Raw genomic sequence first — 14,330 nt, forward strand, 5'->3', positions numbered from 1 at the left:
CTCCAACTATAACTAGGAAAAATGCACTGTCTGTGCTTACTAAAGCCAAGATCACAGCCTCATTTGACCCCAGTAACACCTCAGTCTTCTTCCTAAACAGTCTAAACTACAACTTATCAGGACCCCTAGAATCACTATTTAATTATAGTCTTAAAACATCCAACAAACTTACAGAATTAGACATAAACCCATATATAACATGCTGGTTAGCCAGCTGGCTCACTGACAGGGCCCTGGAGGTTAGGATCAATGAAACCATTGCCATGAAGAAGCCACTCATCAGAGGAGTCCCTCAAGGCACTGAGCTGAGCCCATTCCTCTTTGATATTGACATCTTGGAAGTCAAAACTAGTGTCAAAAGCCTCTAGCTGACTGAGTTCACAGATGATTACAAACTGGTAGTAGTCATAGAATCACCCCAAGACACAAACACCTTACAGTAAGGTCTAACACAGGCAAATGACTGGTGCCAAAGCCAAAGCTTAAAACTCAATGCCAAGAAATGCATTATAGCACCTTTTGGGTAGTTGGTCACCTCAAGAAACTAGGTCATTGATAAAACACCCCTAAGAATTGACTCAGTAGTCAGGGATCTGGGCACTCCAGTAGATAGCAACCTAGCCCTCGACCAACGTATGTCCAGGGTAGTAAGAAGCTCCTTCTGTGTTGCTCAACTTATAAGTAAGAGCATGGCAGCTAGGTCCAGTCATCACAGCACTGTACTCAGCCCTCATCAGAACAATCATAGAGTATAATGCCCTCTTCAGTATGCACCTGACCAGATACATGCAGCAAGTGGGATGTCCACAAAAGTTCCTTACAAGTATGATAGCCTTAAATGTGATGGCGGCAGGTTTGGACAGCGCACTGACTCTTTTACTCCTTTTCTGATCAACGGAGGGGCTGTAGAGCCCATGTGCAGAGGGACCTTTTGTACTAGCACAGTTCTGTTTTAAGGACTGTGCTCCCCTGCTTTCCAGCTTGGTGTTTTCCATTATAATGGACTTTATTATTGAAGAATAGTGACGATTATCTCAGTGGCTCTACAGTTTAATGGATTGCAACATCCTGTTCTCCTTTCTGCAACATTCTAAATTGCTTACCCGTGGTATGTCATCAATCATTTCGATGGGGTTGCGTGGGTTTCTTGACTGACTCACAGGAAAGTCTAGATAATAGTATGCTTCAAACTGTTCACAGTGCTTTTCAGCTGGAAATGTCAAGATGCTTTTCTCAGTTCTTGTGCTGCCTCTCAGTTTTGACTCCCTGCCATCTGGCAGACATTTTGTTGCTTACACAGACTGAGCCGCTGAGTGATGGAGGTTTAATGGAGGGGTACCGAAAAGGTATTGTATCATTCAGACTTCTCTACATAATTTGGTGGTAGTTCTTACTTTGAAAATGTCACAAATAATGTTACATTCTGATCATTTGAAAAGGCACAGTTTTTAGGAGGCATATTGAAGTGATTTTTATATATGCAAACACAGGTGAAGAGTAAGTAATTATAAATAGGAGCTGCAATTCTGTGCCAATTTCAATACAATTTCCAGTAAAAATACAGCTTAGTGGTCATGCCATTACTACTCTGAAGATATCTGCAATTTGTTTATTCTCAAAGTAGTTCAGACTAAGGTTCTTTGCAGTAGTGATGGAAAGAAATTCACATGGGAAAATTTGTAATTAGACACTAACATTAAAGCACACAACTATTTTGAAGACAATTGCAAATATAATATGTGCAGAAATTTTCATGGTCTTAGAAAAATATCAGTTTAATGAAACACTCTTGCCTAGATAGTTTCAGTATTTTTGTTGACAAATGAATGGATCTGAAATTAGATACTTCTCAAGTAGGAATTGTGGTTGCAATGAAATGTAAGTGCCAATTATTGCGACTGGTTTGCATACATATTTCATTGTCTGTTTAATTATTTTAATAAGCAGCAAAATAATACTTTCTTACAGCAACTTAATAGGTTTGATAGCATTACTAGGGTCTGGATGAGCATAGTTAAATAGAATGATGATTATAAATTCAAAATCTAGACGATATTCTGTGACTAAAATAAATAAAGAAAAGAATACGCAGATTGAATTGGTGGTTTGAAATGGTCTATGCAACACTGTCAATAAAATAGTTATGTTATAGATGAAAACTAATGTATTCCTTATATTTTGAGCAATCAATTAGAAATAATTTTTATTAACACCTCACTTATCATTGCAAAATCTTTATTAATGCATAAATACAATTAAAGTAAATAAATGTGTTTTAAGTTATTACAAATGAGAATAATACATATCTTCACTAGTATATTATTTATTATAACTTCCTCTTTTATTTCTTTAGAGTATCATATTAAGAAAATATGAGAGTTTTAGAATATTAATTTACTTGTTTTTATGATTTAGTTATATATAATGTATCAATTCCTTACTTATATATGAAAATATATTATTTATAAATTGCTTTACTATTTTTATTTGCAATCATATCAACTATATGTTATGGTTATTTGTCTTCAATATCTAGATTCATAGTGAGACTAATAGAACTTAAATCCACTTCTAGAATAGTCAATGTCATTTTTTTCATGGATAAATAGTAACTACGTAATAGAATGATGAAGACTGATATATGTATAAAATCTTTTTGGAGTTAGAAGTTTTCTTCACTTAAAGATTATTGAAACAGGAGGATTAATTTATGTTAATAGGAATTAACACTATATTACAAATTGATTCTCTTTAAATACTGTATCATATTTGCCTTTTGCATAATGTTTTTGTTATTAATTTAAAATTATTAGATATTTTGATTTTCTATAGAAGCTAAGACTGATTTACCATGATCGGGAAATTTTCTCTTAGACAGATGCTGATCAGAGGTTGTTACTTGACAAGGGGTTAATTGAGTGATTATATGTCACTTGGAGTAGGAGTATTATACTCCAGGAAACTTATGGAGGGTTTTGATGTTACTAGGTTATGTTATAAAAGTTTGTTACAGTTTTTTTTACATTCTTCACAACACAAAGTAATAATATAGTAATGCACTAATATTTTCCATATCTATTACTATGTAATCAATCTAAACTTTTTCTTCGTATTCCTTTAATATTTAACTATTTGATATGTTTTTGGTCAAAATACACTCTTTTCACAAATTTTACTTATGACTTCATTAAAGAGTATTTCTATTAATGTTAATGGATTAAATAACTGAAATAAGAGGGGAAGTTTATTCAAATATCTTAAATTACACAAATCCCAATTAATTTTTGTACAAGAAACTCATTTGAAATCAGAAGATATGTTTAGATGGGTCTATATTGCAAGCTCGAAAGCCCTAATAAACGAATACAAAAATGCTGACACATATTCTGCAAACCGCGAATAGACTGAATGCCCTAAACCATGAAATTCAAAGGCTCGAACCATCATACTTGTCCCACCCCACTGCCCGCTACATGCTACCTACCCAAACAAACTAAACAAATGCATACATACACCAACCAAAACCTGACTTCTAACCCTAAACTAAACCCTACTTCTAACCCTACACTACATCTTGCATATACCACCATCTATGCACTTACCTTAACCTGCACCCTAACCCTAAGGTCTATAACTATAGCACACTTACCTTATGGAGCTATACCACGGAAGGGTCAACCATGATGATTCGACGTTTTGGATTCCGCGCTTCAGGACGATCGATGTTTATGTGGTTCGATGGAGACATGTCGGCATTTATGTATTTGGGTAAGTGCGTCTTCGAAGGTGTAATAGGGAACCATTTAGATGAGATACTAAATCATATTCAGCATTAATTAGTTCAGAACATCTTCAGAAGAAAAGAGGGGTAGCAATTCTGTGGAATAATACTTTACCTTGCCCAAAGATTACCAATACATATAAAGATAATAAAGGAGTGTTTTGTCTTGTCACGGTTGAATTTAATAAGAACATTTATACTTTAGTGATTTTATATTGGATACCAGGAATAGGTATCAATACAGTAAAACAATATCTGGATCTCATAGTACAACATTCAAGGGGTCCCTAATAATAGTAGGGGACTTTAATTGCATTTTGGATAATAAAGGATCAACATCTTTAAATAAAAGGAGGATTACAGCTTAGTCAAATCATTAAAAGATTTTCTAGAATCATATCATCTGAAATATATTCATTCCTTTGCAGATTCTGATTCTTTAAAACTATACTTTTTTTTCTCTCATAGACATACCACCTATTCAAAATTAGATAGAGTCTTATTTTTTAATGACTTATTAGGTTCTCTGGTCAACACAAAGGTTATTTCTTGCCCAATATCAGACCATAATTCAATAATATTTGAAATTCCAGTTAATTCAAATTACAATACACAGATAAGAAGAATACCTGCTTATATAAAAAAACTGAAATATTTTAAAGAATTATATACTTTGGAGACACAAACTTTTATAGAACTAAATAATAATAATAATAATAACTCCTCAGAAATTTTTGTGTGGGATGTCCTAAAAGCTTTTTTATATGGGAGGAACAAAGCAGGGTTGCCCCTTATCTCCCTTATTATTTACACTTATTATGGAACAATGGGCCAATTTGATGAGATAATGAAAATATTCAAGGATTTATATTAAATTCCAATAAATCTTCCAAAATGCAAATGTTCACAGATGACATTCTTATTAGCCTTGGTGATAATGATTCATCTATTCATGATCTCTTTAGTAATATTGAACTTTTTCAAAAGAAATCTGGTTTATTATTCAACGATGATAAAACTCAAATCTTATTAATTGGTCATAAAAAATTTAAAATACAAGAAGCTTATAGTAAATATCTGGCAAAATCTTTTGAACTATTTTATTTAGGTATTATAATTACAAAAAACATAAAATATATAATTAAAATAAACTATAATAAGAGTTTATTGGCAATAGAAAATCTTATTAAAAATGGAACAAAATTAATTTCTCCATGGATGAAAAACTTTTACTACTAAATATGATTTTATTACTTAAAATCTTGTATATTATACAATCCATTTCATTATCTCCTCCTAATCAGATTATTAAAAAAATTAATTCCTTGATACACAAAATTTTATGGTCCCCGATTAAACCCAGGATAGCTCTATCTAATCATATGAAAAACTGTGAAAAAGGTGGTATAGCATTGCCTAATTTGGAAATCTATTCTGTTTCCAAAATGGCCAAAATTATTTACCAACTTATAGATAAGAATTATATGGCAAACTGGAAAAATACCCTAGAAATCTTACTTAGTAATTCTATAAATAACAACAAACTTCAGAAATTAACTATACTAAGTAACTCCTTTATTTGGGTTCTAAAAGAATATTTCTTATCTTACTCCTCTCAAAAATTTAACACCAGTTATATAATTCTTCTTCTGAAATCCTTTAGAAATTACATTTATAAATTCAATATTTATAAAGAGTGGATATATATTATTTTCCTATACCTTTCACACAAGGTGTCATCTTTTCATCTGATTATAATAAACTGCTTTCTTTTCAACCGAAAAAACTAATATTCTGGTTTCAATTGATGACTAAAAATTATCTGAAAACTATAAACATATTAAAAAATCAATATGAATACGATTCTTTCTCTTGGTTGGATTTACAGGAAGCTAGGAAATATGTTCTAAACAAAATGGATTATATGTCTTTAGCAACAAAAAATACAATACCTAAATTATTTCAGTTTATGATAATAGCTTTACAACATAATTCTACATCTAAAAATATTTTATCTCATTTATATAAAGCAATCAAATTTGATTTAGATGACCATTCAGAAAGTTATTGGAACTATTTTACTTTAATTAATAATTATCCCCTATAGATTCTGACAAAATAAATATCTTACAGTCAGCAGGTGTAACCATTTCATCATTTAATTGAAAACTTTTTACATGGAGGTATTTGCATAGGTATTTTATTACTCCATTTTCTTTAAGTAAATTTAGTAAAAAAGATACCAATTGTTGGAGGTGTAACAAAGTTATTAATGCAGACTGGGCACACATAATGTTTGATTGTATAGAATTAAATACATTTTGGACAGATGTTAATTTCATTTTGCAAACTATTTTTGCAGATAATTTTTATCTTTCTAAATCACTAGTTATATTTAACACACCTGTTCCTAACTGTATCAGATAATCTAATCATCCTCTAATTTGATCAATTCTATCCATTGCCAGATAAATCATTACAAGAAATTGTAAGCATCATACTTCACCCTTAATAATTGAATTCAAAAATTTACTTCTTGAAGTCTGTAACTTAGAAATTATGGCCTATACTGCAAGATCTTCTAGGAATACTAATTCACCTAATATGTGGAAAAAAGTATATGATTTACTGAACAAGTAATGCAAATTCTTTTATAATCTTCTTATTTTAATGCACTTGTTTATTAATATTTGATTCTTGTGGAGAATCTCATTGTATATAGTTTAAAATCTTTGTTTAATTTTCTCATTTTGTTATGTCATTCATTTTGAAAAATGTACATATCTCTAGTTTATGTTTATTTGACAATATTTATCTCAATACAGCTGTTTTAAAAAAAAGGTTCCTTACAAAAAGAATACAGGGAATAAACACAATGTACTAAGCTGATCACCTCAAAGCCCTGCCTTTTTATTTTGTATAATAGAGAATTGAGAGAGATGATCTTTGCCTGGCATTTAAGTCATCCCTGGACCCTAAACAAACAGCATCAGAACTATTCAATAAAAAGACCTAAAATTTTGCTTGCAACATAAATAGGATTGTTGGACATATAGATATGCATCTCAAAGAATTCCCACTTTCTGGGATAGGCTCCCCACCCATGTGAAACAAAGTCCCTCTCTAACCATATTTAACTTCAACTTGGACCATTGGATGGGAAATCGGAAATTCACGCCTGGTCTGGTTATTCTGTCTGACAGAGGCAGCCTGTAAATCATGTTATAACCAAAAATTGTCACCTATATAAATGTCTAAAACATAAAACTTGTGGACCAGTGAGGCCTATAAAGGCCCTAGTGGTCAATAGCCTAGTATGCAGCTATGAACTAATGCAGAAAGACAACAGTGGTACCCAGTTCATTTACCTGCAAAAATAAACAAATTTATTAATATGCAAGGGTAAAATTTTCAGATATTTGCCATGTAAAATTATTTTGCAGTCAATATGTGTGAAATGACATTTTCAGCAGGAATGTACAATTTAAGTTGATCGGACTTAAAAAAATACAGCTACACTTGTATCATTTTGGAATGGTGTAATGACGGTCTTAGCAGTGCCTGGCATTTCTACAGGTGGTCAAGGTGAAATTCTTCGAGTGTCAGTTGCTCGGAACACAAGATACCAAGGAACACAACAAATGTTGTTTTCCATAGGAAATCCCTGCTAGTTCAATTTATACACATATGCTGCAGTGATTCCATTGTTTTGGTTGATTTCTCTGTTCTTTCAGTTGGTGTGACTGTGGAATGCTGTTTATATATATATATATATATATATATATATATATATATATATATATATATTCACAGGTGCAGAGGCTTACCCCACACAACAGGTGGCAGAGGTTGGCTTCCCCGCTCACAAAAAAATGTTTGCAGTTTCATTTTGTTGCTCCTTGAGTTTTGATAATTAGTTTTTGGCGTCTTAGCATGCTGACATGTAGGGTTCCATACTAGAACCCAGTGGAAGTCATAACTCTCAGATGTCCAGGTTTTTGCAGAATGTCCGGATTTTTGCCTCATACATTTTTGGGTTTTCTGGCAAATCACTGGGATGATATAAGTAATTAAATTAGTACATAATATAATTAATTTGAGTTTCAGACCTCATATCTTTTAGAAAACGTATTTTAATGCATGCCCTGTTATTTTAGTAACTTTCTAAGTTTATGAAAGCAATATTTAAAATCTGTTCCTATGTTTGGGCCTTTGTACCTTCATTATGTCAGACTCTGTCCAGATTTCTATAATAAAATGTAGAAGTTAGACCAAACACCACGAATATTTGTAGATGCTTTAATTCATTTAAAATCCAAGAAAGTAGCTTCATCAGACAAGTTCTTGTGCTAAGAGATTGAGAGGTATGGTGGAAGACGAGGTGCTAAAAATGGTAGTTTTCTGGTTAGGTTTAAAATATTAAATAACTTATATTAAAAAATCACTTTGTTTTCACATATTCATAATAAGTAACTAAGATCAATGCAGTATGTAAAGAGTTTTTATTTGTACAGAGAAGTGGAGGCAGAATAAATATGTGGTCTTGGAGTGTGCGTGTTCATTTTTTTTTTTTGGAATTAGGTTTGGGATGGAATAGGGCATTTTTCCAAAAAGTAGTTCAGGTAAAAGATAATATGGGCAAAATGCAAGACAGCCTGTATAAACCCTTAAGGGGATTATCCTCCTCCTCTGAGATGGAGAGACTTTGTCGCTTATTTTGTTAAGGTTCTCAGTCGACTTCCTAACTTTTTTGTTGTGGGGACTTACAAGCTGGCTTTAAAGACTTTGGTTAGATTTTTATAGCCTTTATAATGGCCCCATGTATATCTGCCTCCACCCTAGGAGTTTCCTAAGCAAGGAAGGAGAAGCAAGTAGATTGGCAGGTCTTTCTTCTACTGCACACATGCACAAACATACACCTACTGACAATTTACAAATTGACAGTAAGCCTATCATATGTCTTCAGAATGGGGGAGGAATTGAGAGCAGCCAGAGAAACTTCATGTGGACAAAGGGAGGGCATGCAGGATCCACAAAGAAGGCAGCCAAGCTAGGGCCACAGCTATTTTAGATATAACTTATGGAATATGGTTACCAGATCGCCTGGAAACCTGATGACAGCAATGTAGCTGAATGCTGATGAACATCTAGTGAACATGCATAAAACCAAGACCAGAAAAAAATAACATATTGTTTAGCCACCAAATAACTTGTATAGATATTTAGTGCTTTACAAACCATAAACCAACATTTTCAGAACACTTCAGCTGCTGTGCAATTATGCTAGACTAGCTGTATGCAGACAGAAAGAGAAAGCTGTGTTAATGTGTGAAAGGAAGGGCGGTGCTAATGGTGAGGAAATGGGAATACAACCCTCCACACCTGCTAGAATTGGCATATGAGTAGTGCATATGGATACTCACGTGCCACCAGAAATTGAACATGCTAATTCCACAGTAGCACAACATGAGGTTCTTAAGTATATTACAGCTGAACTTCAACATTTAAACTATAATGTAATGTGACCACTTTCACCAGCAATGAAAATTTCCAAAAAGAGCACAAAACAATAAATTCCTAGTGCAACCAAATCAAGTGTTACATATATATGGAAGCTCAGTCTCTCTCACACACACACACACACACACACACACACACACACACACACACACACACACACACACACACACACACACACATGTTTTGAATAAAGCTGGTGAATTAAGTGTATGCCAACTACTATCTAAAAACATAGGTGCTCTTGTAATTTAGGAACTGTTTGTGTGTTATGGATATATATATATATATATATATATATATATATATATATATATATATATATATATATGCTCAAAAACATTAGAGGTATTGAGAGATATTATGTAAGGCAACTGGTGCACAGCAGAGGTATTTTTATTAACTTTTAAAAAATAAAAAGGGGTTTTACATGTAGGGGCATCCTTATGTGGAGACCTTGTTTGTTTGTTTAAAAAAATGGAAAGGGAAATATAGGAAATATTGAAAAAGGGGAGATATAGCAAAGAGAGAAACAGAGGTAGAGCACATCAAGAGGGTTTTGCTGGAAGAAGTGGTAAAGGAGGGGTACTGGATTTTAACTGGGGTATAGATTCCCCTATTTTTTTTCAATATATATATATATATATATATATATATATATATATATATATTTTTTATGTAAGAGGGTAGTTTGAGTAGGCAGTAGGTTAGAGGTTGTAGGAAAGAGGATTAGGGAGATGAAGAGAAGTTGGGCACAAGAGGTCACCTAGTCCACAGGACCTCAAAAGTTTCCACTGCCTGATCAGGTTGCTTTGGAAGACATTGAGGTTGAGAGGTGGAAGCCTGTGGTGGCATGACAGTGGTCTGTGCTGCTGCCCTGGTCAGTACAGACTACTGTACCTGTGGTGGGTTGGCAATCTCTGCCAATGGGAGCAGTGTGTCTTGAACCCATTGAAGAGCATCCTGGACTGGCTGAAGATGTATCACCACTACCTGCTTCACCACATCCTCAAACAAGTTCTAAAGCCCACAGTCTGTGAGACTTTCCAGACTAACTCATTCTGGTCTCCTACCGGACTGCTGCCACCACTCTGACCCTGTGAAAACATCCCTGGATGGACAGAGGGTGAATGCTTCAGGAAGAATATGGTTAATCTGCCTCTAGGGATTCTGAATCTGTAGAAAAATGTACAGCAATGGGAGAGAAAGAAAAAACAAAAGACAAAATAGTGCATAATTAAAATAATGAAAAGACCAAGGAGACAATAAATGAACTTGTAATGTCATACATCAGTGCATTATTTTATTAACAGTGATTTCTTATATTTATTACATCTTTATTCAAAAAAATCTGGGAAATGGTGCTGGAAATGTGTACATTCAGTATAATTATATCAAGTGGTGGTGATATTTGCATTTGCCCTCTACTGATACTACTGAGATAAGCTGGTATGACATAAGAAATGATACTTTATTTGAAATTTCCAGCTGATATGAATTGTGCTGCAATTTTGTACTGAAAACAATTACTTATTTCATTATCTTTATGCATGACTAGCATTTATACGCACAAACTAAGAAAATATAGAAAAAAACTTGATTACTAAACATTTTTTTTGGAAATATTGTTTTCTTTGTTTACTTATCAGTACCCTCAGTCAGCCTCTTCAGTTGTCTTTCCTCATGAGGGTTGTTGTAGGTGATCTCTCCTGCAGCATGCATTGGATGGTTGCTTACCTGTCACAGATGTGTGCTTAAATTTTTCTTACATGATTACGTTTACTAATCAGCAGCGTACTGAGTAATCCTTGCACTTAATATGTGTGCTTATTTCTGTACACTTTTCTACTGAGTCTTGTTATACACTTTCATTTATTAAGCAAGAAAGAAGGAAATTACACATTTTCATAAATTCATTGTGCATAATCTGTACTAATAAGTAATTCTTCTTCTTCACTACAAGTTGGATTAGTAGGACATAATGGCTTCATTCAAGTTGTTAAATTTTTATATCTGTGCACAGGCTAACTCTTTGGGATATGGGTTCTTTCTGCAATCTTTGCATACATTTCCAATGAAGTTTCTGCTTTCCACTATGTCTTACATACTTTACTTGCTGTTTTAAGTAATATCGTAGGAAGTTGCTCTAAGAATACATTGCACACACACATAAAAACTGTGATGATTAAAAGGAAGTGATGATGCCCTTCTATTTCAATTTGCAGTATTCAAAACATATTCACTGTTACAGATGAATGTACTAGAAATATTTAATGGCATCAACATTTAAGGATGAGGACAGAAGAAGGGCGACAAGGAGACATGGTGGTGGAATGAGGAAGTACAGGAGAGTATACAGAGAAAGAGGTTGACAAAGAAGAAGTGGGATTGTCAGAGAGATGAAGAAAGTGGACAGGAGTATAAGGAGATGAGGTGCATGGCAAAGAGAGAGAGGTGGTGAAGGCTAAGGATAAGGCGTATGAAGAGTTGTATGAAAGGTTGGACACTAAGGCAGCATGGAGTTATATCTGGAAGACTGAGTCTATCTAATTTGTTGATATCCTGTGAACGTATAGGTCCTGGAGAAAAGGACCTGTACCGATTGGCTAGACAGAGGGACCGAGCTAGTAAAGATGTGCAGCAGGTAAGGGAGATAAAGGATAATGAGGGAAATTTACTTACAAGTGCGGAGAGTGTGTTGAGCAGATGGAAATAGTACTTTGAGGGGTTAATGAATGAAGACAATGAGAGGGAGAGAAGGTTGGATGATGTGCGGATAGTGAATCATGAAGTGCAGTTGATAAGTAAGGAGGAAGTAAGGATAGCTACGAAGAGGATGAAAAATGGAAAGGCTATTGGTCCAGATGACATACCTGTGGAAGCATGGAGGTGTTTAGGTGAAATGGCAGTGGAGTTTTTAACCAGATTGTTTAATGAAGATTTGGAAAGTGAGAGGATGCCTGAGGAATGGAGAAAAAGTGTTTTGGTACCTAGTTTTAAGAATAAGAGTGATATGCAGAGCGGTAGTAACTACAGAGTGATTAAATTGATCAATCACTGCATGAAGTTATGGGACAGAGTAGTGGAAGCTAGGTTAAGAAGGGATGTGATGATTAGTGATCAGTAGTATGGTTTCATGCCAGGAAAGAGCACTACAGATGCGATGTTTGCTCTGAGAGTGTTGATGGATAAGTACAGAGAAGGTCAGAAGGAGTTGCATTGTGTTTTTGCAGACTTAGAGAAAGCATATGACAGGGTGCCTAGAGAGGAGTTGTGGTATTGTATGAGGAAGTCGAGAGTGTCAGAGATGTATGTAAGAGTGGTACAGGATATGTATGAGGGTAGTGTGACAGCCGCGAGGTCTGCGGTGGGAGTGACAGATACGTTTAAGGTGGAGGTGGGATTACATCAAGGATCAGCTCTGATCCCTTTCTTATTTGCAATGGTAATGGACAGGTTGACAGACGAGTTCAGACAGGGGTCCCCATGGACTATGATGTTTGCAGATGACATTGTGATCTGTAGTGAGAGTAGGGAACAGGTGGAGGAGACCCTGGCAATGTGGAGATATGCTCTAGAGAGAAGAGGAATGAAGGTCAGCAGGACTAAGACAGAATATATGTGTGTGAATGAGAGGGAGGGTAGAGGAATGGTGAGGATGCAAGGAGTAGAGGTGGTGAAGGTGGATGAGTTTAAATACTTGGGATCAATAGTTCAGAGTAATGGTGAGTGTGGAAGAGAAGTGAAGAAGAGAGTACAGGCAGGATGGAGTGGGTGGAGAAGAGTGTCAGGAGTGATTTGTGACAGATGAGTACCAGTAAGAGTGAAAAGGAAGGTCTACAAGAGGATAGTAAGACCAGCTATGTTATATGGGTTGGAGACAGTGGCACTGACAAAAAGGCAGGAGTTAGAGTTGGATGTGGCAGAGTTAAAGTTGTTAAGATTTGCACTGGGTGTGACGAGGGTGGACAGGATTAGGAATAAGTATATTAGAGGGTCAGCCCAGGTTAGAAGGCTTGGAGACAAAGCCAGAGAGGCAAGATTACGTTAGTTTGGACATGTGCTGAGGAGGGATGCTGAGTATATTGGGAAAAAGATGCTAAGGATGAAGCTACCAGGTAACAGGAAAAGAGGAAGGCCTAAGATAAGGTTTATGGATGTGGTGAGAGAGGACAAGATGCAGAGGACAGGAAGAAATGGAAACAGATGATCCGCTGTGTCGACCCCTAACGGGAATAGCTAAAAGAAGATGATGATCAACATTTAAGGATGATGTTCATCCGGAAAGATTACCCTGATAAATTTCTTAAGGATTTAATTAAGGAAGTAACTCTGGGAAGGGGTAGTAGGTATACCCCCATACTCAACAACGACTTAGATGAAACGCAATATATTGAAGTAAGTCAGGGTGTGTCTAATGAAGGTTTTTGTAACGCTGTCTGTTTGGAATATAATAAGGGATTTTGTGTTATTAAAGATATTATTTTAAAATATTGGAAGTTATTTAGCCAACTACCTGGGACTTTAGATATTGTTAAAAAAAATCCTAAGTTCATATACAGGAAGGACGTTTGTTTAAAAGATATGTATGAAGATAGTGTATGTAGTTCTCTGCTCAACAATCAAAATAAATCTGGTACATTTAAATGTGTCTGCTGTAAACTGTGCACCTATATCAGTAATGCTGAATTTATTTATTTGGAAAGCAGTGGTAAAGAGTTGAGGTCCCAGTCATATTCTAACTGAAACTCTGTTGGTTTATTATACATTTGCACTTGTACGTATGCTGCCTTCTATATAGGAAAAACTGAGAGGGCACTAAAAAAAGCATATATATGAACATGTTTATGATATAACACATAATGTAGAGACTAATGCTTTGGCTAAGCATGCACAAAGTTGTGAGAATGTTAAAGTTTTTTGGTTTAGAGCAAGTGCAAAAAATCCAAGAGGAGGAAAGTGGGAGAACCTCTTGGAATATAGAGAGCTGTTTCGGCAACTGACTTTACAAGCCAACAGATATCCAGGCTTA

Source organism: Protopterus annectens, chromosome 5.part0, assembly GCF_019279795.1.
Source record: "Protopterus annectens isolate FY-2018-M chromosome 5.part0, PAN1.0, whole genome shotgun sequence".
Taxonomy (NCBI): Eukaryota; Metazoa; Chordata; order Ceratodontiformes; family Protopteridae; genus Protopterus; species Protopterus annectens.